The following is a 25,487-nucleotide window of genomic DNA, read 5'->3' as shown; positions in this document are numbered from 1 at the left end:
CCTTTTTCCACATAAAAGTTCCTGAGAAAACCACAAGGAGTTTCTCCTCTAGGAAGGGCACTTCTCCAACTCCTCCAAAAGGTGCTGGATTTGATAGTCCGGCATGTCTGTGCGGGGGTCATCTGGTTCCATTTCCTTAAGGCCATGACTCTTTCTACTGGCAATCGTTTCTTCCACCAGTCGAATTCCCACCACCTTATAAAATTGAACAATGTTTTACCTCAAAGTATCGATACGTCCTCTCCTTTGTCTCCATCGTAACACTTGAAACCATGCGACAATTCCTAATCCTACTCCATATCCCAATCCCATTGATAATAATGGCCATTCCCTCTCTGATCGCGAAGCCACTTCTTCAGAAGATGGCGATGGTGGAGGCTGTAGCACTTTGCTATTTTCACATTTCCTTGACAACGGAGTCTCACATAATCAGGGGTTTCCTCGAGGTATTCTTCCCACAAGGAAGTTATGCGAGAGGTCCAACACTGAGAGGAATGTTAGACTTGTCAGTTGTTGAGGAATTTTCCTTGAAAGCTTGTTCCTAGATAGGTCTAATGACTCGAGCTACGATAAATTCGCAAGTGATTTAGAAATCTGTCCCGCAAAATTGTTGCCTGACATGTTGAGCACGTGGAGAAAGTTTAGCTCCCCAATTGCTTCAGGAATGTCCCCATGGAATTGGTTGTGGGAGAGATCCAGGGATCTGAAGACCATTAGGATCTTCGGTAGTTTCATATTTTGCACCTTTGTTAGTCACCATGGCCGTAACTTGATAGTAATGGTTGGATTCTATAAATGAAAATCCAAAGTTGTATTCTAGAAATCCAAATCCAAGGATTTGGTTATCGTCCTCATTTACCATTGTAGTCATTGATTTCCAGCTCTTGAAGACTTCCGAAGGTAAATTCCCCATGAAACCGTTGGAAGATTTGCGGCATTTGGAAGGCGTAATTGGTTTTGTCATCTCCAATAAGGCCATAGAATCTATTGTTTCGTAGAACATGAACAGCCAAGTTGGATATATTCCATAACCAGGAAGGGAAGGTATCACTTATCATACTGTTTCCGAGGTCTAAAACCTGTAGCTCCCTACACTTGCCCAAAGATCCTGGCACCTGCCCTTCTAATTGGTTTTCATTAAGGTTGAGTATTCGTAGATTACATCTGTCTGCAAAAGTCTGAGGAATTGTGTCACTGAAGAAGTTTCCCCTTAGATTCAGTACATCGAGGTAAACAGAGGTTTCAACCAAACACTGCGGAATTGAGCCATTCAAGCTGTTGTTAGAAAGATCAAGGCCTTCCAAATACAAGGTATCGCAGAAGGATGGAGGGATTTCTCCTGTAAGATTATTTCGTGAGAGTGAAAAGAAGATCATGGAGGTGAGGTAAGAGCCAATGTTAGATGGGATGACAGATGTGAAATTGTTGTTCGAGTGATCGAGAATGTAAGTGTTGGGTGGTGGCAATGGAATTGACCCTTGTAGCATGTTGGAATGGAGGTCGAGAAAGTTCAACTGAGTTGAGGATGTAAGTGTTCGATAGAATATGAACACCGGCAACGGATCTTAGCGATTCAACATTGAGAAAATCACATGTAACAATATGGAATAAATTGAAATGAGAAAAAGACATACCGGAAGCCATGAATCTTATTTTTCTTTCTCTTAAGGTTTCTCTTTGCTACACAATAGTCGGTGATGGGGACCGGTTTCCTTTCTCTTCAAGCGTGGATTCTCAAAGTTTGGAAACAAATTCGTTGTGTGCAAATAGGACTCAAGAGTACTTTTTATAAGCGTTTGTGGGAAGAGATGCGACTCCTCATCGCGCCGATCCCTCTCCCCAAACGTCTCTTTACGTTTATACCTTTTCACATAAAGTCTTTTCATTAATGACTTTTCATAAAAGTAATTAACTAACCAAATGATCTTGACTGTCGATCTTGCAAAAGCCACATCCACCATTAGGATTATTTCCTAACATTCTCCCACTTGGCTAGCAAGATCTTTGAGCCAAACATAAGGATCATAACTTAAAATTAGTTAGATAATAAACTCAACATTCCGTTTAGCAAAAACTACCAACAATAAACCATGTAACCATTGGGTCACCAACTCTACCCAATAGCCTACCCCATGATTATATTATTAGTAATTCTTACTAACATGAATGTAAAAGCATACATGCATAAGATGTAAACATGGTCCAAAATAGTCTACAGACATTCTATCTCTTACTCACAATCCATTTACGTAATGTGCACAAAATGGAGCGGTAGAAAATAATATATATCAGAATCATAAAATAAAATGTGATCACAACAGTGTATCTCAATACCTAATGCAGACTCCCACTGTCATAGGCTATCAAAAGTGTCAACCAACCTTATGCGCGCTACATGCTCTCTGAAGAGCTTTGGTGACAAGCCCTCAGTCAAAGGATTTGCCAACATAAGTGCGGTGCTTATGTAATCTTCAGATACACACTGATTCTGAACTTCCTCACGACAATATGTCAATACATTGACCACATTACTTGATTTGTCGTTCTTGGAATTGTAAAACCGCAGCGGAATTATCACAATACATTCTCAGTAACTTGTCGACTATCAACAAGATAAAACCCTGAGATAAAATTCTGCGACTTCAAGGCATAGTACAAGGCCTTGAAGTACACAATAAACTCCGTACCCAAGGTGGAAGCAACTGAGTGTCAATTTGACATTCTTCCACGATTTAGGACTTTCTGCAAAATATATTAGAGCAGAACTCTAGGTGTTCCGACAACAGTCGGAATTAGATTAACCAATCACACTAGGGTTATCTCATTTACTTTATGTGAGCATTAAACCTTTAGTCCCTTACAGACAATATATAACCTTTTGGCAAATTTCCAATGATCCATACACAAATAACATTGGTACTTTCTAAATTTGCCCACCATATAGGTTATACACAGATAGGTGCAGATTTAATTATTCAATAGACCCCAATTGCGGAACTATTATGGAACCTCTTTATCTACTCCTATAATGAATCGATCCTGGGACCTTGGAACTGACTGAATATATCACCCTTAACTATAGGAACACTACAAATTGAGTAATTTATCCATGTTCAATACTTAGGACTTTACCAAGATAGACTTTCTGCAATCTCAGCAATCCTCGAGTCCCAACTAGGTGAATCTAAACTCCTATTATGTAGGATGCTTCACCTGAATTCTTTTGTATGAATATCATTGAACATGGCTAAGTACTACTAGCAAGTAGTATACCATCAACACATAACACGAGGAAAATAATATTACTCCTCCGACCTTAAGATATATCCATTATCTTGTGACAATTCCTTAAAACTTAACATAGAGAATACTTGATGAAACTTTATGTACAATTGTCGAGAAGTCTGCTCTAAACCTTAAGCAGAATCTCTAAGTCTACAGACTATGTGCCTCTTTCCTTAGCCTCAAGGATTGTTCGGTAGTTGTCACCACCAAAACATCTATAATGTGGGTTGTTAACTTATATGTGTCTTTTAATGTTCCAATGAGCATTGGTACCACCTTATCTTGGATCACCAGTACCGGTACTACAATCTGGTTCTCCTTAAAGGTGATTTTACTAAAGACACTACACTCCCACTAAGGTCACCATCCTTTAGAAGTCTTGGCACATTTAATCCCGACAATATACGTACTATGGGTCAATCAACAGAACCTAAAACCCTTAAATACTTTAACATAATCTATGAAATTGCAACTTATGGTCATAGAGCTTAATCACTATATTCGTGGGTTATAAACTTTTGCCTCATGTAAACAACCCAAAGTTGCATGTTTCCCAATTTCAGCTTCCTTATGACCTATAAATCTTAAAGGGTCTTAGGCACAGCCTTACTTGGATCACAAAATACATGGGTGTTTTAAGAGTTTTAACCCACAATCTTAGGCAACAGAGAGTTGCATAAATGACCCTTATTGTTTTGATCGTTTATGTCAAGTTAATTCTCGACTCTTACCTTATAGATCACAAACAAAGATAGGGCCTCTACTTTTGATTAGAGAGACACATTTAAATATGGCTAGAAAATTTAACCAAAAGGGTAACACCTTCCGGCACCAACTGTCAGAGTCCAAAGATCCAAGATGTCATTGTGAATGACCTTTAGTAGATCAATACTCTTGGTAACACCCTAAACCGATTAATCTTTGTATATTTCTCCTTCAATGTACCCCGTATCATTGTTTAAATCGGTAAAATCAAGTGAATCTAGAATTCTTCTTTCACCCAACTATCCTCAGATATGTGGTTAAAAAACTTAACCTACTGATTGGATAAGTTCTTGTTCACGCGATTTCATTTATTTCTAACAATACTGATTATCTTATTCTAATGCAAGGTAGGCCAAGTCTGACCTTGAGAGAAGTGCAATCCAAGTCAATAAGGATTGCCCTGAAGAGAACCAAAATCACTAAATGGGAAATGAAAAACTAGAGAGAATCCATTATACTTCCAAACCTTGATTCATAGCCAAAGGAATCAAGTTTTTCTAGAATAAGATTTCTAGTTCATATGAAACCAAAATTTCAGAAAAGAGTGGCGAGTAATAATGGATTCAACAGCCACCTTTATTCTATTTTCCGATATAATGGTATACTCTCCTCTACTAAGCACCTAACTCGCACCAAGACCTCACATAGAATTCTAAATGTACAATAAGGTTCTGAATCTAAAGCCTTTCAAAGTGTGCTCAAAACTACAACTTTGGTAAATATACTTTAAGGTTATCAAAACACATCATAAGGGTATTTACAAGTGCTTCCAATGATCCTCTAAAATATTCACTAACTACATTCAAGAATTCAAGAACTCCTTTGCATTTTCGAGTCTTAAAAATATCTCGAATTGCATAAAAAATGGAGGTCTACCATTACTAATAGAGTGATACTAACATTGAACTCCCACTATTCATAAGCATCTTTTAGATGTGGGTTTAGTGAGCCTGTCATTCAATGATACATAGTCTAGCCTTTTGTAGTCTTGAATTATGCAGAACTATTCCATCACTTGCTAAGGTTTCTGACCCACTAAAGTACTCAACATAATCGGTATCTAGAAAAGACACTAAGATACCAACAACTTCAATGTCACAGACACAGACTTGCAGTTCCAAACATGCTCACTTCTTATAACACATATTCAGTCCAGAAATGGAGTTTAATTAACTCAATCCACGATTTTAATCAATCCAACTGAAAAGAATGACTAAAATGTATAAAATCATGATGATACATAAGTGTGCTTCTAATTAGATACCATATGTGCCATCGTGGGTCGTCCATTGGACCGTGCCATGATGCAGAATTGGTTTCTAGTTTAGAAAACACAATACCATGATTATGAAAAGACACCGGTGTATCACCGTGGTCGTCCGTTGGGCCGTGCCACGGCACACAATTGGTTCTCACATACAATACTCAATCAATCTATCTTAAGGGAAAATTAGTTAGATTGCCCAGAATCACAAAAAAAAACACAAAAATGTGACCCCGACGAAACATCAGACGTGTCATTGTGCGTCGTCCGTTGGGCCGTGCCACAACACACAAACGATTTTCAATTCAGGAAATCACAATACTGTGATTCTGGAGAGACACCAGGCGTGTCACCGTGGGCCGTCCGTTGGGCCGTGCCACAGCACACAATTGGCTCTCCCATGAGACCAACTAGGGCATGATAACCCTATACTTGAGGCGCACATCACCGTTGGGCAGAAGTATAACCCCAAACCAGGTTGCCCAGGCCTAGCCCTCTCACACCGCCTATTTGTGCAAAACAACAGTCATCCGTTGGGCTAAGTGTTGCTCTTGGACAAATAGTCGCAATTGAAAGTGGTTCATAGTCCATAAATGTGTCATTGTATGCGACACTGTTCTCAAAATTAACCACGTAACCTTAAGCGATTTCGTTTCCCAGTTGGAATCGCAGTTCTTTGTTCATTCATTTAGTGACCAATCATAACAAGATATAGTTCAATTTCAACTAAAAATAATGAACAACGTAATAAACTTGTGTATACAAAACCAACTTTCAAGTTCCATGATCAAACATAATTCAATGTTTTAGGATTTGAAAATACACACTATCAGTTTATTATAACCATACGTTTGGGTTTTAAGCATATCTGGCATGAACTAATGTAGTCACATATATGATTTCAACTAATCATTTTAACCCTTAAGTTATATGCAAAACATAAAGCATATAAACAACATATAGGGGTGCTTAAGTTAAGAATTAGAAACCAAAGGTGTTCATTGACTGAGTTTTAATCATTAAATAACATCAAAACTTTACATAACTGGTTCTCCATGGCATTTAGTTAATTCTTCAAGAGTTTGAAATCAAAATTAAACTCAAGGCCCACTTTAAAAAACTCAAAAGTTATAAAATTACACTGGAATTTTAAAATCCAGACTCCAAACACCAAAACAGACCTTGGAAACGGGTTCATAATGGTCTAAAATCATAGGAATGGTCTAACCCAAGTCCAAAACCCCAAAATATTTGACTTAAAATCAAACTTACAAAACCAAAAGTCTTGATTTTACACTGTAACTATATCATACAGTGCTTAAATACCAAAAATGACCTCAAAAATAGGTCCAAAACGATCTGTAACCTTAGGAACCAATCTAATCCGAGCCCAAAACTCCAAAACTTTTGACTCAAAACCAAATTTATAAAGTCAAAAATGTTAAAAATACACTATAAGTGTATTATACAGTGCTCAAATGGCAAAATGGATAGCAAAAATGATTTCAAAGGGTTGCAAAACGTTCGGAACCAGTTTTACTTGGGCTAAAACCCTAAAATATTTGACTCAAAAACCAAGTTGAAAAATCAAAAGTTTTTGAATTTACACTATACCTATATGATACAGATGCCAAATGCCAAAACTGACCCAAAAAATGGATTCAAAATGGTGCAAAACCTCCAGAACCACTATAATCTGGCCAAAAATCTCACAAAAATGGGCCAAACCGAGTCAAACACAGATTTGGGCCGTTTAGGCCTATGGGCCGGTTCAGGTCAGGTTGGGCCATGCGGTCTGGTGGGCTTAGAGGGTCTTCTGGGCCCTTTTTAATTGAAAAGCCCGTCGCGGATCCTTTAAGGGCCCGCGCGGCCCGGTTCGGCCCGCCAAGCCCGACACTATTCATCGTCTTCTTCATTAAAATAGTGAAAATTCCAGCAAAATCCGAAAAAACACTCAAAGTTCGATTTATTATTGCGGCTTCGTTTGAAGTCCGATTGAAGCTCACAATACGCCGTTGGACTCGTCTCTCAACAAACTTCGCAACCATGCCGGAAAATCTCCGGTTGGACAAGACGGTCGCCGGCGGCACACTATTTTCCGGCAAGGTCCAAAACTTCCCCAAAAGTTAAAATTTTCATCTTTAAATCACCGCCAAACGCAATCCAGACATCGGATCGACGAACCGTTTGTTGCGTTGGATTCATGGGAACACAAGCAACGTTTCACTGCCATTTAATCATCGATCCGACTCCAAAATTGATGGCGGCACTCAAAATACAAGTTTTTACAAACCCTATTTCAATTACTTTTAATGCGATTTTCTCGCCGGAACCGTGGCTCTGATACCACGTGTTAGTGTTCGATAGAATATGAACACCGGCAACGGATCTTAGCGATTCAACATTGAGAAAATCACATGTAACAATATGGAATAAATTGAAATGAGAAAAAGACATACCGGAAGCCATGAATCTTATTTTTCTTTCTCTTAAGGTTTCTCTTTGCTACACAATAGTCGGTGATGGGGACCGGTTTCCTTTCTCTTCAAGCGTGGATTCTCAAAGTTTGGAAACAAATTCGTTGTGTGCAAATAGGACTCAAGAGTACTTTTTATAAGCGTTTGTGGGAAGAGATGCGACTCCTCATCGCGCCGATCCCTCTCCCCAAACGTCTCTTTACGTTTATACCTTTTCACATAAAGTCTTTTCATTAATGACTTTTCATAAAAGTAATTGTAGACACCCCATTTTGACCAGACCCAAGTTTGCGTTGTCTGTGCGAGTCTCGTCAAATCAGTGAGTTGGGGTCCCAAATTGCACCCTGAGCTAGCTTAGGGTCCCACCGAGGTCCCTGTGAAATTTCGTCAAGATCCGACCACGTTTGCCTAGCGAACGAGCTAAGTGTAAACACCCCATTTTGACAGGACCCTAAACCCGCGTATTCGAATGAAATCCCGAGGTCAGGCGGAAAATGAATGAATGTGGGGCCCGCTGATATGGGACCCGCTTGTGTGGGACCCATTTGTGTGGGGCCCGCTTGTGTGGGACCCGTTTGTGTGGGACCCGCCTGTGTGGGACCCGCTTTTGTGGGGCCCGCTTTTGTGGGACCCGCTTGCGTGGGGCCCGCTTGTGTGGGGCCCGCTGTTGTGGGACCCGCTTATGTGGTCAAAGAGAGAATAAGGACAGTCATCATTTTCTTTGTTTTTAAAGTGGGCGTAATGAGTGGTTTTGGTTTTCGCATGGCATCCAATGCCATTTGAAAATTATTTTTTATTTTGTTATTTATTATTTTGCAAAGAAATGGGAAATGGGGGGGGACAAGAGGGGGACAAAAAATAAATGATGATTGCTCTCCTCATGATGAGTCTCCCCACTCAAGAGGAGAGCTCGGTTCTCTCGCAGAGGGGAAGAACCAGAGAGAAAAGGGAGGAGCAAAAAAAGAAAAAGAAAGACAGTGGAAAAAAAAGAAAAAAAAACACAGTGGAAAAAAAAGAGAAAACCAGAGAAAAAAAAGAAAAAAAAAGGAATAACGAGGCAGAAGAAAAAACAAGAGAGAAGAAAAAAAGAAAATCGGCAGAGAGAGAGATCCGGCCAGTCATCTTCTCCGGCGAATTCCTTGCCGGAATCCGATCGCACATCTCTCATTACCAGTCACCTTCTTCATCTCCATCTACGCCACAAGCGTCTCAGATCCGGCGGATCTCCGGCAAATTTCTCCCTTCTTCGGTCAGTATCATCGGATTCCGTCGATTTTTACTACCTCCTGCAATGATTCCATCTCCGGCCAAGATCCGAGGTCTGCAAATCTGAAAGGAGTGAGGATCAAGCTGCTGATTTCAAATCTTTCCGAGCTTTGATCATTTTTTTTAAAACTCGATTAGCAGTCCATGTAAGTAGTTTCTCTTGAATGTTTGTTTTTGTTCTTGAGTTTTATTTGGAGGCTTGAGTTGCTTGTGATTGTAGACACCCCGCTGATGTGTGGGGCCCGCTGATGTGGGACCCGCTGATGTGTGGGACCCGCTGATGTGTGGGGCCCGCTGCTGTGTGGGGCCCGCTGAGTGTGGGGCCTGCTGATATGGGACCCGCTGATGTGTGGGACCCGCTGATGTGTGGGGCCCGCTGATGTGTGGGGCCCGCTGTGTGTGGGGCCCGCTGATGTGTGGGGCCCGCTGATGTGTGGGGCCCGCTGATGTGTGGGGCCCGCTGATGTGTGGGGCCCGCTGTGTGTGGGGCCCGTTGTGTGTGGGACCCGCTGTGTGTGGGACCCGCTGTTGTGTGGGGCCCGCTGTTGTGTGGGGCCTGCTGCTGTGTGGGGCCCGCTGTGTGGGGCCCGCTGTGTGTGGGACCCGCTGTGTGGGGGACCCGCTTGTGTGGGGCCCGCCGATGTATGAATAGTACTTGGTAGGTCCTACTGTGAATAGTAGTTTTGAATAGTAGTTTTGAATAGTAGTTTTGAATAGTAGCTTTGAATAGTACTTATAAATAGTAGCTTTAAATAGTAATTATGAATAGTAGTTTTGAATAGTACTTATAAATAGTAATTATGAATAGTATTTTTGAATAGTAATCTTGTATAGTAATTATAAATAGTAATTATAACACTCTTCAGCACAGGAGTCAGTCCTTCAGTCAGTCCAGGAATTTTTCCTGTCATCATAGGGGTTAGGATTCTGTCCATCCTCCCATCAAGTTGTGATCTTTACCCGCTCCTGCAAGGTATAGGATGCTGTCCAACCCTTGCCGAGTTATTTTCCTGTTCGTTCCCCCGCAAAGTATAGGATGATGTCCAACTTTTGCGGGATTCCAGAAGTCTCCCTACCCTTATGATGATAGGATTTTATTCTCTGGTGTCAAAAAAACAATAAAAACATTTCAAAAATACTTGAAAACAACAAAAATATTCCAAAAACACTTGAAAATTTAAAAACATCTCAAAAACAATTCAAAATCCAAAAACATCTGAAAAAATCAAAAATCTCAAAAATCTCGAGTCATTAGAGTGTAGTTAGGAATTCTGTCCGAACTACGGATGGCTTGATCCCTAGCTGAGGGGTACGTAGGCAGCTCAGGCGTGCTGCTGGCACCCTGAGTTCAGTCACCATTTTTAGACACCATTTTTACACCCTTTCACCATTTTCAGTCACCATTTTTTGTAAATATTTCTCATAACTTTCACCATTTTTCATAACTTCAAAACCTCCAAAAAATACAAAAAACTTCAAAACCTTTTCAAAAAGATCTTCCCCTAGAGTTAGGAGTCTGTCCTAGATATTTAGGGTGTTTTAGAGTTAGGAGTCGGTCTTGATTTGTATTGATGTGGTGTGTCCTGTCGTGTGAGTGTCCCTAGAGTTAGGAGGCCTCGAGTCGATCGGTCAGACACTTAGTCGAACCGATGGCTAGACTAGGAAGCATATAGTCAGCCCATGGTTTTCTTTATGTTGCACAGCCTAGATACACATAGGATGTAGGGCCCACCTGCATTAACTTAAGGCTAAACAACCTGCATTAGTTAGGACATATAGAGAGTCCTAAAAATCACAATCCACTTGAATTTAAGCAATCGCAGAAAAAGCTTTAAAAACTAGTCGAGTCTAGTTGATCGAGTCTAGGATAGCGGTCCTAGAGGTTTAGGCATTGTGGTTTAGCATAGGACACCGAACTACGTTGGCTCTGATTCTTCCCGAGGCCGGGATACGTAGTGCAGCTAGGATGAATGGCCATCCTGGTCCGAGTCAAGTATTGCATTAGAGTCTAGGGTTTGTCGTGTCGGGTCGTGTGTCGAGTCGTGTTGTGTTGTGTGTTATGCTGTGTTTTCTTATTTTTATGTACAGATCCTATACCTTTAGCTGTAACATGCATGTGCTTGTCCACCAGAACTTAGACACCAATTAGGCATGGCACTCATAACCTAGCTATTCTTAGGCGACATATCTTTCATTTCTTTTGTGTGTGCTTCTTATTCATCTCCGAGACATGCATGATTAGCTAGACGTTATCTCGGAGATATTCGTTCCCATTTCGCATGATTTTCGCCCAAAACTCTTCAAAATTAATAATAAATGGCATAAGAGACCAGGTGCTAGCACTTGGGCGAATTGGGGGCGCCTAATCCCTTCCCCATTCGTCATCAGGCACGAACCCTATTTTATATCTCTGGTTATCCGTTGCAACAGAGCACAACATGGGATCCAGGGCCCACTTCCTTGGATGGCGACTCTTCTTTGTTTAAGGTACGCCTCGAATCTGGGCTAGTCCCCGAATCGAGAGGTATCTCACTTTACATCGCCGCTCATGCTGTGAGGGGCACTCTTTCGAGAGTTCCTTGGTGGGGCTCTCCTTCACGTGGACGATCTAGAGAGACTCGCGCGGGGGCCCGTCCCCTCACGCCCGTCCCGGATCTGGTTCCACAGGCTGGCGACTCTGCTGGGGATTTCTTGAAACATTGCCTAACTCTGTAAAAATGCCATTGTTACTAATTTTGAGGAAATTTGGGCCAAAATCGAGTTAAATGGGAACTTTATCGTTAGAAATCCAGGGGCACCAAGTAGGTGCGTAAATAAAACAAGGGATTCACACACTGCACATCATGCATTGTCATATTCTTTATTTCTTTCATTATTTTCCTTATTGGCCTCAGGGAATAGATATGACGCGCACCAGATGGGAGCCGTTGTATCTATTTCCTAGCTATGCGTCGGAGCTGCAGCCGTAGACACTGGGTGTGCTGGTGTTCTACAGCAGCCGATGAGCAATGAACATACTCTGTATAATGCTGGGTGTGCTGGCGTTATACATCAAGGGTATGGTCATAGGCATAGTACCCTGCAGAAATGCCTGGGCCCTACTTTCATTTCATTATATTATGTATATATATTAGTTGCTCCCTTTAGAACCAAAATTAGGGAACCCTTGCTAGGACACTATATATATGTACTCATATAGGACGAACATGTGTTGCTCACACGTGTGGAGCCTAGAGTTAGGAGCTTTGTCCCCTTTGTAGACTAGGGTAGTTCATTTTGACATGGCTACAGCGGTCCTAGTACACTCATCAGTCTGTCTTGAGTCGAGACTTCCTTGACTCCGCTAGTTAGACTAGGGTTGGTGCCCCTGGTTAGGATGTATATATATATATATATATATATATATGTATATATTTATTATTAGATTAGGGCTTGCTTCTTAGTTAGGTTTCCTTCTAATCTAATCAATTTTCCCCATCTATCCATTCTGTGGATTATCATCAGATTCTTGGCTCTTTTAGTCATGATCTGTCTTCCGTGAGCTTGATCATTTGATTGATCCTGATCAGACCGTGTTCCACATGTCGATTGTGAGTCTATCTTGCCATTATCATTATCGGAGTGTGTGTTCTTGCTGAGAACCCTGCTTTATCTTGACCATGACGGCATACTCTTCATGTTTAGTTGCTGAGACCCTCCTAGTATAGCCGTCATGCTGCCAATTTTTTTTAGAACCCTTGAGCGTAATCATTATCCTTTTGGGTTCATTGACAAACCATGTGCTTACCTTACCACATCTCCTGGTATAGCCGTTATGCTGCCGAATTTTCTCCAAATACCTTGAGTGTGGTCATCATCCTTTTAGGCTTGTTGACAAACCATGTACTTGTCGTACCACATCTTCATGCACAACCGTTAAGCTGTCGGATTTTGATCCAAGGGAAGGATGTGTTGGCGCTACCTTTTGTCTCAACTTGCACATTACATTGTCATGCGATTAATTCTCATTGAGCCTAGTGTTTATGATGTCCATGACAGGAGTCTTAGTCACTCGTCTACCATCAACCCCAAAAAAGCTTTCATCTCTAAACTCGCTTGGTCTAGCCCGCTACCTGGTAGACAGGGATTCCCTCATTCTTCTTGAACTCAAATGCTTCTGAGAACCCTGCACATAACCATGTTGCACCTTCTACACCCACCATGGGAACCACTCTACCCTTTCAACCCTTCATGGATCTCGCCACCTTTACCTGTACCACATCTGGGCTGAAAAATGATTGAAAAAAAAATTAAAATAAAAATAAATGTCAGAGCTTGAACTCCTTGAAAACATCATACCAGAGAAAGCCTTGCCATTGTCAGGTGCTAAAGAACAATTTGAGAGGCCCTCCCTTCTGAGATTCTAACTCCAGGATTGCTCTCTCCAATCATCATCATCATTAATGAAGGCACGTTGTCCTTGAACTTTCAGCGCCAATCCGTTGCCTCTGATGAAGTGTCACATCTTTGAAATTTGTTTTGAAGTGTGTATACCAACCCTCCTGTCAAAGTTGGTAAGTCTAACCATGTCAATATCAATTCTAACTATGTTGTGTTTATTGGTCTCTCTCATTGTAAGCCAATATCCAATCTTTTGTTGAATTTGATGGAGAGCCTATCGTGGCGCGTCAAGAATCATTGTATGTACTTCAAACATTCAATGCAACGAACATTTGATTCCAGTGTCGTCAGTATTCTTGTATATGTTCACTCTTGGATCTAATGTTAATAAACAAATTAAGACACCCTCCTCGGACGAGGATGCCGATGAAATTCTCCTCGAGATTTGAAAGATGATCAAACGAGAGGAAGAGTGTTGAGCAAAGCCACTTGAAGATGAAATCGATACCGTGGATAGTGTTATCGAAATCCGAAACTCGGGAAATAAGGATTAGCAAAATCTCCCGAAGAGCGCAAAGAGTCGATAAACCTATTTAGAGGGTTCAAGGAAGTGTTGCTTGGTCCTATGAGGATAAATCAGAAGCGTGCCTTGGCACTGTTCAACGTGAGTCACCCTCAGCTTCAGACATCAGGTCGAAAGAGCAAAAAAATTCAAATGAAGAATACCAAACATCAAATGCAGTGAATGAAAAATTGAGAGAAGACTTTCAGACAACAAAGTCATGAGCATAGAGCATGAACCCCAAAAAGAATACTTGGGCTATACATTGCGATGGAATTTCAAGTTAAAGCATTCCAGGCGTAGGGGCATTCCCCACATCCAAGCAAAAAAATAAAAATCAGAATGAACAAAGAAAAATAAGATAGAATCCAGAGACGAAAGGAGAAGGGAGCATGCCCCACGTCAACTCCTTAGAAATATCAGAATCCCGAGAATTTGAGTCGGTTTTAAAGCATCTTCAGCATATAGAGAAGACCCTGAGTCTTAGAATACTGAGCATCAGTGCAAGATCCCAAAGACAAAGTGGGAATTCAATCAGTCAAGTTTGCGCAGTACAGATGAAGTCTTGCCAGGAAATGCCGCCAGACTCCTAAAAAAAAAAAAAGAGAAAAAAGTTCAAAGCCATTGAACCTTAGCCATTCAAGAAGCTTGTATGCCAAAACATCAGAAGGCCATCCTTGGACGCCTGAGCCTTAAACGCCAAAAATCCCAAGTTCAAAAAAAAATCCTTTTGCGAACACCTTCGAGCCTCAACAAAATCAAACATTCTTTTCAAACACCCGCAAATTAGGGGCAATTCAGCCCGAACTACGTCTGACCTGATCCCCAACTCTTCGGGGGTACGTAGGCAACCTGATCCATCCAGGTTCGGTCCACCTTTGGAATAAAAGTCAAATTATTCCCTTTCAACCTTTGAGCTAAAAACCAAATCATTCTGTGCCAAACCCCAGCAAACTACGCGGACCTGATCCTCCATTTTTGGGGTACTTAGGCAACCTGACCAATCCAGGTTCGGTTGAAACTTTGAAATCCAAAGGAAATATCCAACCCTTTTGAACCCAATCCCGCCTAGAAAGTCCTTCTGATGAACAAGCAAAGGTTCAAAGTCAAAAAAAAAAAAAAAAAAAACGATGGAGTCTGAAGACCCGCTAGGCTGAAAACCCGAGAGGGCAGTCTAGGCAAAATTTAGGGTCATTCACCCGCTAAGTTGACAACTGAAAAGTCGGCTTAGGCAAAAGTTAGGGTATCAAGCCCGCTGGATTGAAAACCCGAAAGGGCGAACCAGGCAAAAGTTAGGGCAAGCGGTCCATCAGATTGAAAACCTGAAAAGGCAATCTGGTCAATGGCAATGACTTCCAACGAAAAAGCGAATCATCAAGATGGAGAAACAGTCTTCAACCAGGGCAAAATCTCGGAGTCCAAGTAGTGCCAGCAAGCTTACTTTAACATTCCTCTAAACTGGGGGCATTAAAACCGAGCAATCCGAAAGGGATAATAACCATGATGGAAACACCGAAAGAGGAGAGTAGTGCCTCTTGACACGGTCTTCGAAATACTCTAAGAGTGGCTAAGCCATACCCTTAAAAAATGACACATCAGATCCAAGAATGAGTCGAAAGCGAATCGAGTCCTTCGAACAACAAGAATCTTCTTTGACCGAGTCCTTGGAAATCTATTCCTCCTTCATATTTGTGTTCCCTCTCCTTGCAAAGTCCAAACTGTCGGGTGCTGGAAGAATGGGAGCGTGTCCTCCAAAATGCAAAGAAAATTCAGAGTAAATCCTGGTTTAGGTATCAGAAGGGGCAAGAGATATCTTGTTCAAACCTACCCGAGACCTTAAGCCTCCAAAAGTGAGCCATGCGAAAGAAGAGATTTTCAGACTCAGCCATCATGGTTATTGTCCTATTCTCTCCATACAAAAAAAAAAAAAAAACTTTGCATCCTCAAGCCTTCATGAAACGAAACATCTTTTCTTCAACCATCATTGTCTTGCCTTCTTAAAACTCCTGTCATGGAAACACAATATACTAGGGGCATCTTTTATGACTTGCGTCATAAAAGATGTCAAGCGCACAAAGGCAATCAGTAACAATGTCTCAAGCAAGTAAGGATAAGAGGGGTACAAGCACATCTCAAGCCTAACCTCTAAACTCCTCAGTTGAGTCCTCTCTTCAGAAGAGTCAATTCTCTAAGAAAATCAGTTTCCCAAGCGGAGTCTAGAATTTGCTCGCGCAGCCTTCAATCCCCGGCAAAATCAGAAAAAATGGTCAATATCCAAATCCCTGCAAGTTATCTGAGTCCAATTCTCAGCAAGGAACTCATACTCCCAATTTCCTCGGCAAGAGGCAATCAGTCTAAAAAAAAAAAAAAAAAAAAAAAAAAAAAATCATCATTCGAAATCAATCAATTCTCAGCAATATCACTGTCCTTCCAAGGCTCTTCGTGGTTTGTCAGGCAGGCACATCATGGACCCTTGCTCCCTGAATGGCTCTTCGTGATCTGTCCTTTAGGATATATCATGGACCCGCTCTCCATGCTCATTTCATTCATCTCCATTACTTGTTATTCTTGTTGGGCTCTTCGTGGCTTATTGTCATGGACCCCAAATTTCATTCTAGGCTCTTCGTGGCTTATTGCCATGGACCTTAGATTCATTGCGTGGCTCTTCACGGATTGTTGCCGTGGACCCTCGATTACTTCTTGGCTCTTCATGGTCTACCATTCAGGTATACTACGGACCCATGCTCCCCGATTGGCTCTTCGTGATATGTCCTTCCAGAAATATCATGGACCCACTATTCATAGTCATTCCATTCATATCTTTTACATGTCATTTGTTTCTGCATGTTGGGCTCTTCATGGCTTATTGTCATGGACCCCAAATTCAATGTTTGGCTCTTCACGGAGTATTGCCGTGGACCCTTGATTCCTTTCTGCTGGGCTCTTCATGGTTTCTTGCCATGGACCTTAGATTCATTGCGTGGCTCTTCACGGTTTGTTGCCGTGGACCCTCGATTACTTCTTGGCTCTTCATGGTCTACCATTCAGGTATACTACGGACCCATGCTCCCCGATTGGCTCTTCGTGATATGTCCTTCCAGAAATATCAGGGACCCACTATTCATAGTCATTCCATTCATATCTTTTACATGTCATTTGTTTCTGCATGTTGGGCTCTTCATGGCTTATTGTCATGGACCCCAAATTCAATGTTTGGCTCTTCACGGAGTATTGCCGTGGACCCTTGATTCCTTTCTGCTGGGCTCTTCATGGTTTCTTGCCATGGACCTTAGATTCATTGCGTGGCTCTTCACGGTTTGTTGCCGTGGACCCTCGATTACTTCTTGGCTCTTCATGGTCTACCATTCAGGTATACTACGGACCCATGCTCCCCGATTGGCTCTTCGTGATATGTCCTTCCAGAAATATCATGGACCCACTATTCATAGTCATTCCATTCATATCTTTTACATGTCATTTGTTTCTGCATGTTGGGCTCTTCATGGCTTATTGTCATGGACCCCAAATTCAATGTTTGGCTCTTCACGGAGTATTGCCGTGGACCATTGATTCCTTTCTGCTGGGCTCTTCATGGTTTCTTGCCATGGACCTTAGATTCATTGCGTGGCTCTTCACGGTTTGTTGCCGTGGACCCTCGATTACTTCTTGGCTCTTCATGGTCTACCATTCAGGTATACTATGGACCCATGCTCCCCGATTGGCTCTTCGTGATATGTCCTTCCAGAAATATCATGGACCCACTATTCATAGTCATTCCATTCATATCTTTTACATGTCATTTGTTTCTGCATGTTGGGCTCTTCATGGCTTATTGTCATGGACCCCAAATTCAATGTTTGGCTCTTCACGGAGTATTGCCGTGGACCCTTGATTCCTTTCTGCTGGGCTCTTCATGGTTTCTTGCCATGGACCTTAGATTCATTGCGTAGCTCTTCACGGTTTGTTGCCGTGGACCCTCGATTACTTCTTGGCTCTTCATGGTCTACCATTCAGGTATACTACGGACCCATGCTCCCCGATTGGCTCTTCGTGATATGTCCTTCCAGAAATATCATGGACCCACTATTCATAGTCATTCCATTCATATCTTTTACATGTCATTTGTTTCTGCATGTTGGGCTCTTCATGGCTTATTGTCATGGACCCCAAATTCAATGTTTGGCTCTTCACGGAGTATTGCCGTGGACCCTTGATTCCTTTCTGCTGGGCTCTTCATGGTTTCTTGCCATGGACCTTAGATTCATTGCGTGGCTCTTCACGGTTTGTTGCCGTGGACCCTCGATTACTTCTTGGCTCTTCATGGTCTACCATTCAGGTATACTATGGACCCATGCTCCCCGATTGGCTCTTCGTGATATGTCCTTCCAGAAATATCATGGACCCACTATTCATAGTCATTCCATTCATATCTTTTACATATCATTTGTTTCTGCATGTTGGGCTCTTCATGGCTTATTGTCATGGACCCCAAATTCAATGTTTGGCTCTTCACGGAGTATTGCCGTGGACCCTAAATTCCTTTCTGCTGGGCTCTTCATGGTTTCTTGCCATGGACCCTAGATTCATTGCGTGGCTCTTCACGGCTGGTCACCGTGGACCCTCGATTACTTCTTGGCTCTTCATAGCTTATGGCTATGAACCCTTGATTCTCAGTTTTTCTAATCCATTAATCACTCAATATCTTTCTTGCAAGGTTCTTCGTGGCTTATTACCACGGACCCCGGATTATGGCTTGGCTCTTCGCGGTTTGTTGCCGTGGACCCTCGATTTCTAGTTTCCTAAAAATAAAAAAATATAAATAAATTTCGTTCCGCGAGGCTCTTCGTGGCTTACTACCATGGACCCTCGATTCCCGTTTGCTTGGCTCTTCACGGTTCACCACCGTGGACCCTCGTTTTCTGCAAGGCTCTTCATGGCTTATTACCATGGACCCCTGATCAAAATTTTCATTCAACTGTTGTTCTTCCTTGTCTAATTTGGTGAAAAGCTGGACAACAACTCTCTCTAGTTATTTTGTTGTCAAGTCATGGTCCGTCGTTCCACAGTGTGCCGTCACCCAAGTGCGGAGTCAGGAATACCTGTGTGACCGATGTGTTACTCGAGTGTGACCGATGTGTTACTCGAGTTATTTCTCTGGTGGGAGGCTATCTCACCAATATGTTTTGAATGCTGAGTTATGTGTCCCGCCTTTTACCAAATTACTCATAAGTCATGTTGAGTGTTGAATTTCAAAACCAAAATCCATTTTATCCTTGTAAGTATCGTTCTTAGAACCGAAAAATCCCAAAAAAATTTCTTTTGTTTTCGGGTCGATCAAAATGCGTTGTCTGTTCAGCTTTGCCATTCGCGTGTTACACACGCTCTGCCAAAGAGGGGCATCTGTAGACACCCCATTTTGACCAGACCCAAGTTTGCGTTGTCTGTGCGAGTCTCGTCAAATCAGTGAGTTGGGGTCCCAAATTGCACCCTGAGCTAGCTTAGGGTCCCACCGAGGTCCCTGTGAAATTTCGTCAAGATCCGACCACGTTTGCCTAGCGAACGAGCTAAGTGTAAACACCCCATTTTGACAGGACCCTAAACCCGCGTATTCGAATGAAATCCCGAGGTCAGGCGGAAAATGAATGAATGTGGGGCCCGCTGATATGGGACCCGCTTGTGTGGGACCCATTTGTGTGGGGCCCGCTTGTGTGGGACCCGTTTGTGTGGGACCCGCCTGTGTGGGACCCGCTTTTGTGGGGCCCGCTTTTGTGGGACCCGCTTGCGTGGGGCCCGCTTGTGTGGGGCCCGCTGTTGTGGGACCCGCTTATGTGGTCAAAGAGAGAATAAGGACAGTCATCATTTTCTTTGTTTTTAAAGTGGGCGTAATGAGTGGTTTTGGTTTTCGCATGGCATCCAATGCCATTTGAAAATTATTTTTTATTTTGTTATTTATTATTTTGCAAAGAAATGGGAAATGGGGGGGGACAAGAGGGGGACAAAAAATAAATGATGATTGCTCTCCTCATGATGAGTCTCCCCACTCAAGAGGAGAGCTCGGTTCTCTCGCAGAGGGGAAGAACCAGAGAGAAAAGGGAGGAGCAAAAAAAGAAAAAGAAAGACAGTGGAAAAAAAAGAAAAAAAAACACAGTGGAAAAAAAAGAGAAAACCAGAGAAAAAAAAGAAAAAAAAAGGAATAACGAGGCAGAAGAAAAAACAAGAGAGAAGAAAAAAAGAAAATCGGCAGAGAGAGAGATCCGGCCAGTCATCTTCTCCGGCGAATTCCTTGCCGGAATCCGATCGCACATCTCTCATTACCAGTCACCTTCTTCATCTCCATCTACGCCACAAGCGTCTCAGATCCGGCGGATCTCCGGCAAATTTCTCCCTTCTTCGGTCAGTATCATCGGATTCCGTCGATTTTTACTACCTCCTGCAATGATTCCATCTCCGGCCAAGATCCGAGGTCTGCAAATCTGAAAGGAGTGAGGATCAAGCTGCTGATTTCAAATCTTTCCGAGCTTTGATCATTTTTTTTAAAACTCGATTAGCAGTCCATGTAAGTAGTTTCTCTTGAATGTTTGTTTTTGTTCTTGAGTTTTATTTGGAGGCTTGAGTTGCTTGTGATTGTAGACACCCCGCTGATGTGTGGGGCCCGCTGATGTGGGACCCGCTGATGTGTGGGACCCGCTGATGTGTGGGGCCCGCTGAGTGTGGGGCCCGCTGAGTGTGGGGCCTGCTGATATGGGACCCGCTGATGTGTGGGACCCGCTGATGTGTGGGGCCCGCTGATGTGTGGGGCCCGCTGTGTGTGGGGCCCGCTGATGTGTGGGGCCCGCTGATGTGTGGGGCCCGCTGATGTGTGGGGCCCGCTGATGTGTGGGGCCCGCTGTGTGTGGGGCCCGTTGTGTGTGGGACCCGCTGTGTGTGGGACCCGCTGTTGTGTGGGGCCCGCTGTTGTGTGGGGCCTGCTGCTGTGTGGGGCCCGCTGTGTGGGGCCCGCTGTGTGTGGGACCCGCTGTGTGGGGGACCCGCTTGTGTGGGGCCCGCCGATGTATGAATAGTACTTGGTAGGTCCTACTGTGAATAGTAGTTTTGAATAGTAGTTTTGAATAGTAGTTTTGAATAGTAGCTTTGAATAGTACTTATAAATAGTAGCTTTAAATAGTAATTATGAATAGTAGTTTTGAATAGTACTTATAAATAGTAATTATGAATAGTATTTTTGAATAGTAATCTTGTATAGTAATTATAAATAGTAATTATAACACTCTTCAGCACAGGAGTCAGTCCTTCAGTCAGTCCAGGAATTTTTCCTGTCATCATAGGGGTTAGGATTCTGTCCATCCTCCCATCAAGTTGTGATCTTTACCCGCTCCTGCAAGGTATAGGATGCTGTCCAACCCTTGCCGAGTTATTTTCCTGTTCGTTCCCCCGCAAAGTATAGGATGATGTCCAACTTTTGCGGGATTCCAGAAGTCTCCCTACCCTTATGATGATAGGATTTTATTCTCTGGTGTCAAAAAAACAATAAAAACATTTCAAAAATACTTGAAAACAACAAAAATATTCCAAAAACACTTGAAAATTTAAAAACATCTCAAAAACAATTCAAAATCCAAAAACATCTGAAAAAATCAAAAATCTCAAAAATCTCGAGTCATTAGAGTGTAGTTAGGAATTCTGTCCGAACTACGGATGGCTTGATCCCTAGCTGAGGGGTACGTAGGCAGCTCAGGCGTGCTGCTGGCACCCTGAGTTCAGTCACCATTTTTAGACACCATTTTTACACCCTTTCACCATTTTCAGTCACCATTTTTTGTAAATATTTCTCATAACTTTCACCATTTTTCATAACTTCAAAACCTCCAAAAAATACAAAAAACTTCAAAACCTTTTCAAAAAGATCTTCCCCTAGAGTTAGGAGTCTGTCCTAGATATTTAGGGTGTTTTAGAGTTAGGAGTCGGTCTTGATTTGTATTGATGTGGTGTGTCCTGTCGTGTGAGTGTCCCTAGAGTTAGGAGGCCTCGAGTCGATCGGTCAGACACTTAGTCGAACCGATGGCTAGACTAGGAAGCATATAGTCAGCCCATGGTTTTCTTTATGTTGCACAGCCTAGATACACATAGGATGTAGGGCCCACCTGCATTAACTTAAGGCTAAACAACCTGCATTAGTTAGGACATATAGAGAGTCCTAAAAATCACAATCCACTTGAATTTAAGCAATCGCAGAAAAAGCTTTAAAAACTAGTCGAGTCTAGTTGATCGAGTCTAGGATAGCGGTCCTAGAGGTTTAGGCATTGTGGTTTAGCATAGGACACCGAACTACGTTGGCTCTGATTCTTCCCGAGGCCGGGATACGTAGTGCAGCTAGGATGAATGGCCATCCTGGTCCGAGTCAAGTATTGCATTAGAGTCTAGGGTTTGTCGTGTCGGGTCGTGTGTCGAGTCGTGTTGTGTTGTGTGTTATGCTGTGTTTTCTTATTTTTATGTACAGATCCTATACCTTTAGCTGTAACATGCATGTGCTTGTCCACCAGAACTTAGACACCAATTAGGCATGGCACTCATAACCTAGCTATTCTTAGGCGACATATCTTTCATTTCTTTTGTGTGTGCTTCTTATTCATCTCCGAGACATGCATGATTAGCTAGACGTTATCTCGGAGATATTCGTTCCCATTTCGCATGATTTTCGCCCAAAACTCTTCAAAATTAATAATAAATGGCATAAGAGACCAGGTGCTAGCACTTGGGCGAATTGGGGGCGCCTAATCCCTTCCCCATTCGTCATCAGGCACGAACCCTATTTTATATCTCTGGTTATCCGTTGCAACAGAGCACAACATGGGATCCAGGGCCCACTTCCTTGGATGGCGACTCTTCTTTGTTTAAGGTACGCCTCGAATCTGGGCTAGTCCCCGAATCGAGAGGTATCTCACTTTACATCGCCGCTCATGCTGTGAGGGGCACTCTTTCGAGAGTTCCTTGGTGGGGCTCTCCTTCACGTGGACGATCTAGAGAGACTCGCGCGGGGGCCCGTCCCCTCACGCCCGTCCCGGATCTGGTTCCACAGTAATTAACTAACCAAATGATCTTGACTGTCGATCTTGCAAAAGCCACATCCACCATTAGGATTATTTCCTAACAGAGGAAATATTGTACGGCTCAATACCTGTCAGCATGTTGTGAGAGAGATTCAAAGACGAATCTGGTATATTCCATATCCATGTGGGTATTTCACCACAGATTTTGTTGTTTGAAAGGTCTAGATGATCCAAATGATTTTGGTTTCTCAGGAAATACGGGAATTCGCTTAGGTTGCAAGAACCCAACCCCAATTCTTGAAACTGTGGAAAGAAGGAAGAATTGTCCACGCCAATGTCGACTGACAGGCTATTTCCTGAAAGATCAAGACTCAAAAGGTTCTTGAGATTCCTGAACATGGTGAATTGGATGGTGCCGTTGAAGTTGTGGGAAGAAAGGCTGAGGGCTTTAAGCCTTGGGAGTTGGAGGAATGACCTTGGAATAGGGCCTTGAAGCTTATTGTTGCTCAAATCGACTTCCTCCAGCAATGAAGAGGATGCATTAGGGAATTCACTGAGTTGTCCATAGAGTTGGTTGTCTCTGAGTTGTAACTTATGTATTGATGGAAGCGTGAACAGAGATGGCGGGATCACCCCATTGAGTGAATTGCCCGATAAGGAGAGGATTGAAAGACTCGGAAGCCCATCACCATAAGACCAAGGGATTGCACCAATGAAATGATTATATGCAAGGTACACCTCCATGATTTTCTCCGACTGATGTAGAGACGGGACCTTGCCGCTAAAATCATTTGCTGAAAGATCCAAAACAGCAAGTTGTGTAAGGTTTGCCAGCCATGCAGGAGAACCCCTGAAATTATTGAAGGAGAGGTCCAAGCAAACGAGTTGGGTATGCTTTGCCAGTGTATATGAGAACTCGCCGCTGAAACTATTTAATGATAGGTCAATATAAACAAGTTGGGTAAGGCTTGTTAGTGATGGAAGAGAACCTCTAAAATTGTTCCAGGAGAGGTCCAAGTAAAGGAGTTGTGTAAGATTCTCCAGTGTATATGGGATTGATCCAGAGAGATTGCACTCACTTAGCTGCAATTTGACCAACGACTTGAGATTTCCAATCGAAACAGGTAATCCCCAGATAATTTTGTTTTTTTAAGCACCAAAACTTGAAAAGCTAAGTCCTTAGAAAATTCTGGCAAATAGACTGAGAGGAGTAGATTGTACGATATGTCAAGGGTCTGTAACTTGTGCAGATTGAAAATATTTGCTGGGAATTCTCCCTGCAATCCGCAACCACTGAGATTGAGGGTGACCAAAGAAGAAAAGTTTGCCAAGAAAGAAAGGTCACGACGTTGCGCCGAGGTGTTTACGCCAGAGAGAGAGAGAGAGAGAGAGTTCCTTTAAATTTGACAGGTTTTGAATGAGCTGTTTTAGGTTTGGGTTTTGGAGTTTGACTAAAGGAGAGGTAGTGAGGTCGTAATCCTCTGGGTCGATAGAGATGAAATCCCTCGAAAGATCAAGAGAAATCAAGCTCTTCATACGTGACATTTCCATTGGAATTTGGCCTGTGAAACCCGAATATGAAAGATTGAGATGGGTCAGTTTCGAGAGTTGGTCTTTTGACCAACTCTTTTTTCATGTCGGTGACATGAAAAGAAGTAATCTTTTGACTCATGAAAAGAAATAATACTTGTAACCTCTTCTGACTCGTGCATGATAGTGCTGACTAGGGTGCATTGTCATGCAATGCGGTTATTAGAGAAATGATCGATGCAAATCTTTTCGTGAAAGAAATGATCCCGCCCACCCTGGTGCATTGTATTATCATGTAGCAGACCTAAGGTGGAACAACGCTTCTAAGCCATTCAATGACCAACAATGCTTCTAACCTATTATCATGTACACACTGACATGTAAATTGATCTAAGCCATTCATGTAGTAGACCTTGCGTTTTTTATAATTCAATGACCAACAATGCTTCTAATTGAGTGACACTAAGCTAAGTATTCCATCAAAATTCATAAAAAAAAATACAAAATATGTATGTATAAGTTCAGTGACCTATATAGACACTTGAGGCATGCTTAAAATGATTGATTTTTAGGGCTATAAGCAACCTAATGTGGAACCTACCTAGTGAATAGTTCATCGCAGCAATCGAGCTATATGCCCCACGTGCATGATAGGAGTATAGGACTAGGGTGCATTGTATTACCATGCATCTTGGTCCCTATCATGACAAATAAGGCTGACCATGATTGATCTAAGTCATTCCTGTACACCTCACCTTAGATGATTCAATGACAAAAATCGTTCTAATTGGGTGATCCTAACCATTACCTTCATATAATTTTTGGAGGTATCCAAATAGGGCCCAAGACTCTTAAGGTCCTATTTGGGTATGCTGTCCTGGCTTTATTGGCCGGGTCATGTCTCCAGTGCG

At 42.4% G+C, this 25,487-nt stretch overlaps 1 pseudogene; it reads right to left on the bottom strand.

The window, feature by feature from the left end:
* Positions 1-429: 429 nt before the first annotated feature.
* On the bottom strand, positions 430-25,390 carry LOC143858474 (receptor-like protein 41; annotated as a pseudogene).
* Between the last annotated feature and the right edge of the window lie 97 nt (positions 25,391-25,487).

This window comes from Tasmannia lanceolata, unplaced genomic scaffold (genome assembly GCF_043159265.1).
Source record: "Tasmannia lanceolata isolate RefF3 unplaced genomic scaffold, GAP_Taslan_0.1 ptg000026l, whole genome shotgun sequence".
Classification (NCBI taxonomy): domain Eukaryota; kingdom Viridiplantae; phylum Streptophyta; class Magnoliopsida; order Canellales; family Winteraceae; genus Tasmannia; species Tasmannia lanceolata.
Note: the sequence above shows the minus strand (reverse complement) of the source record. Positions and strands in the feature narration are given on the sequence as shown.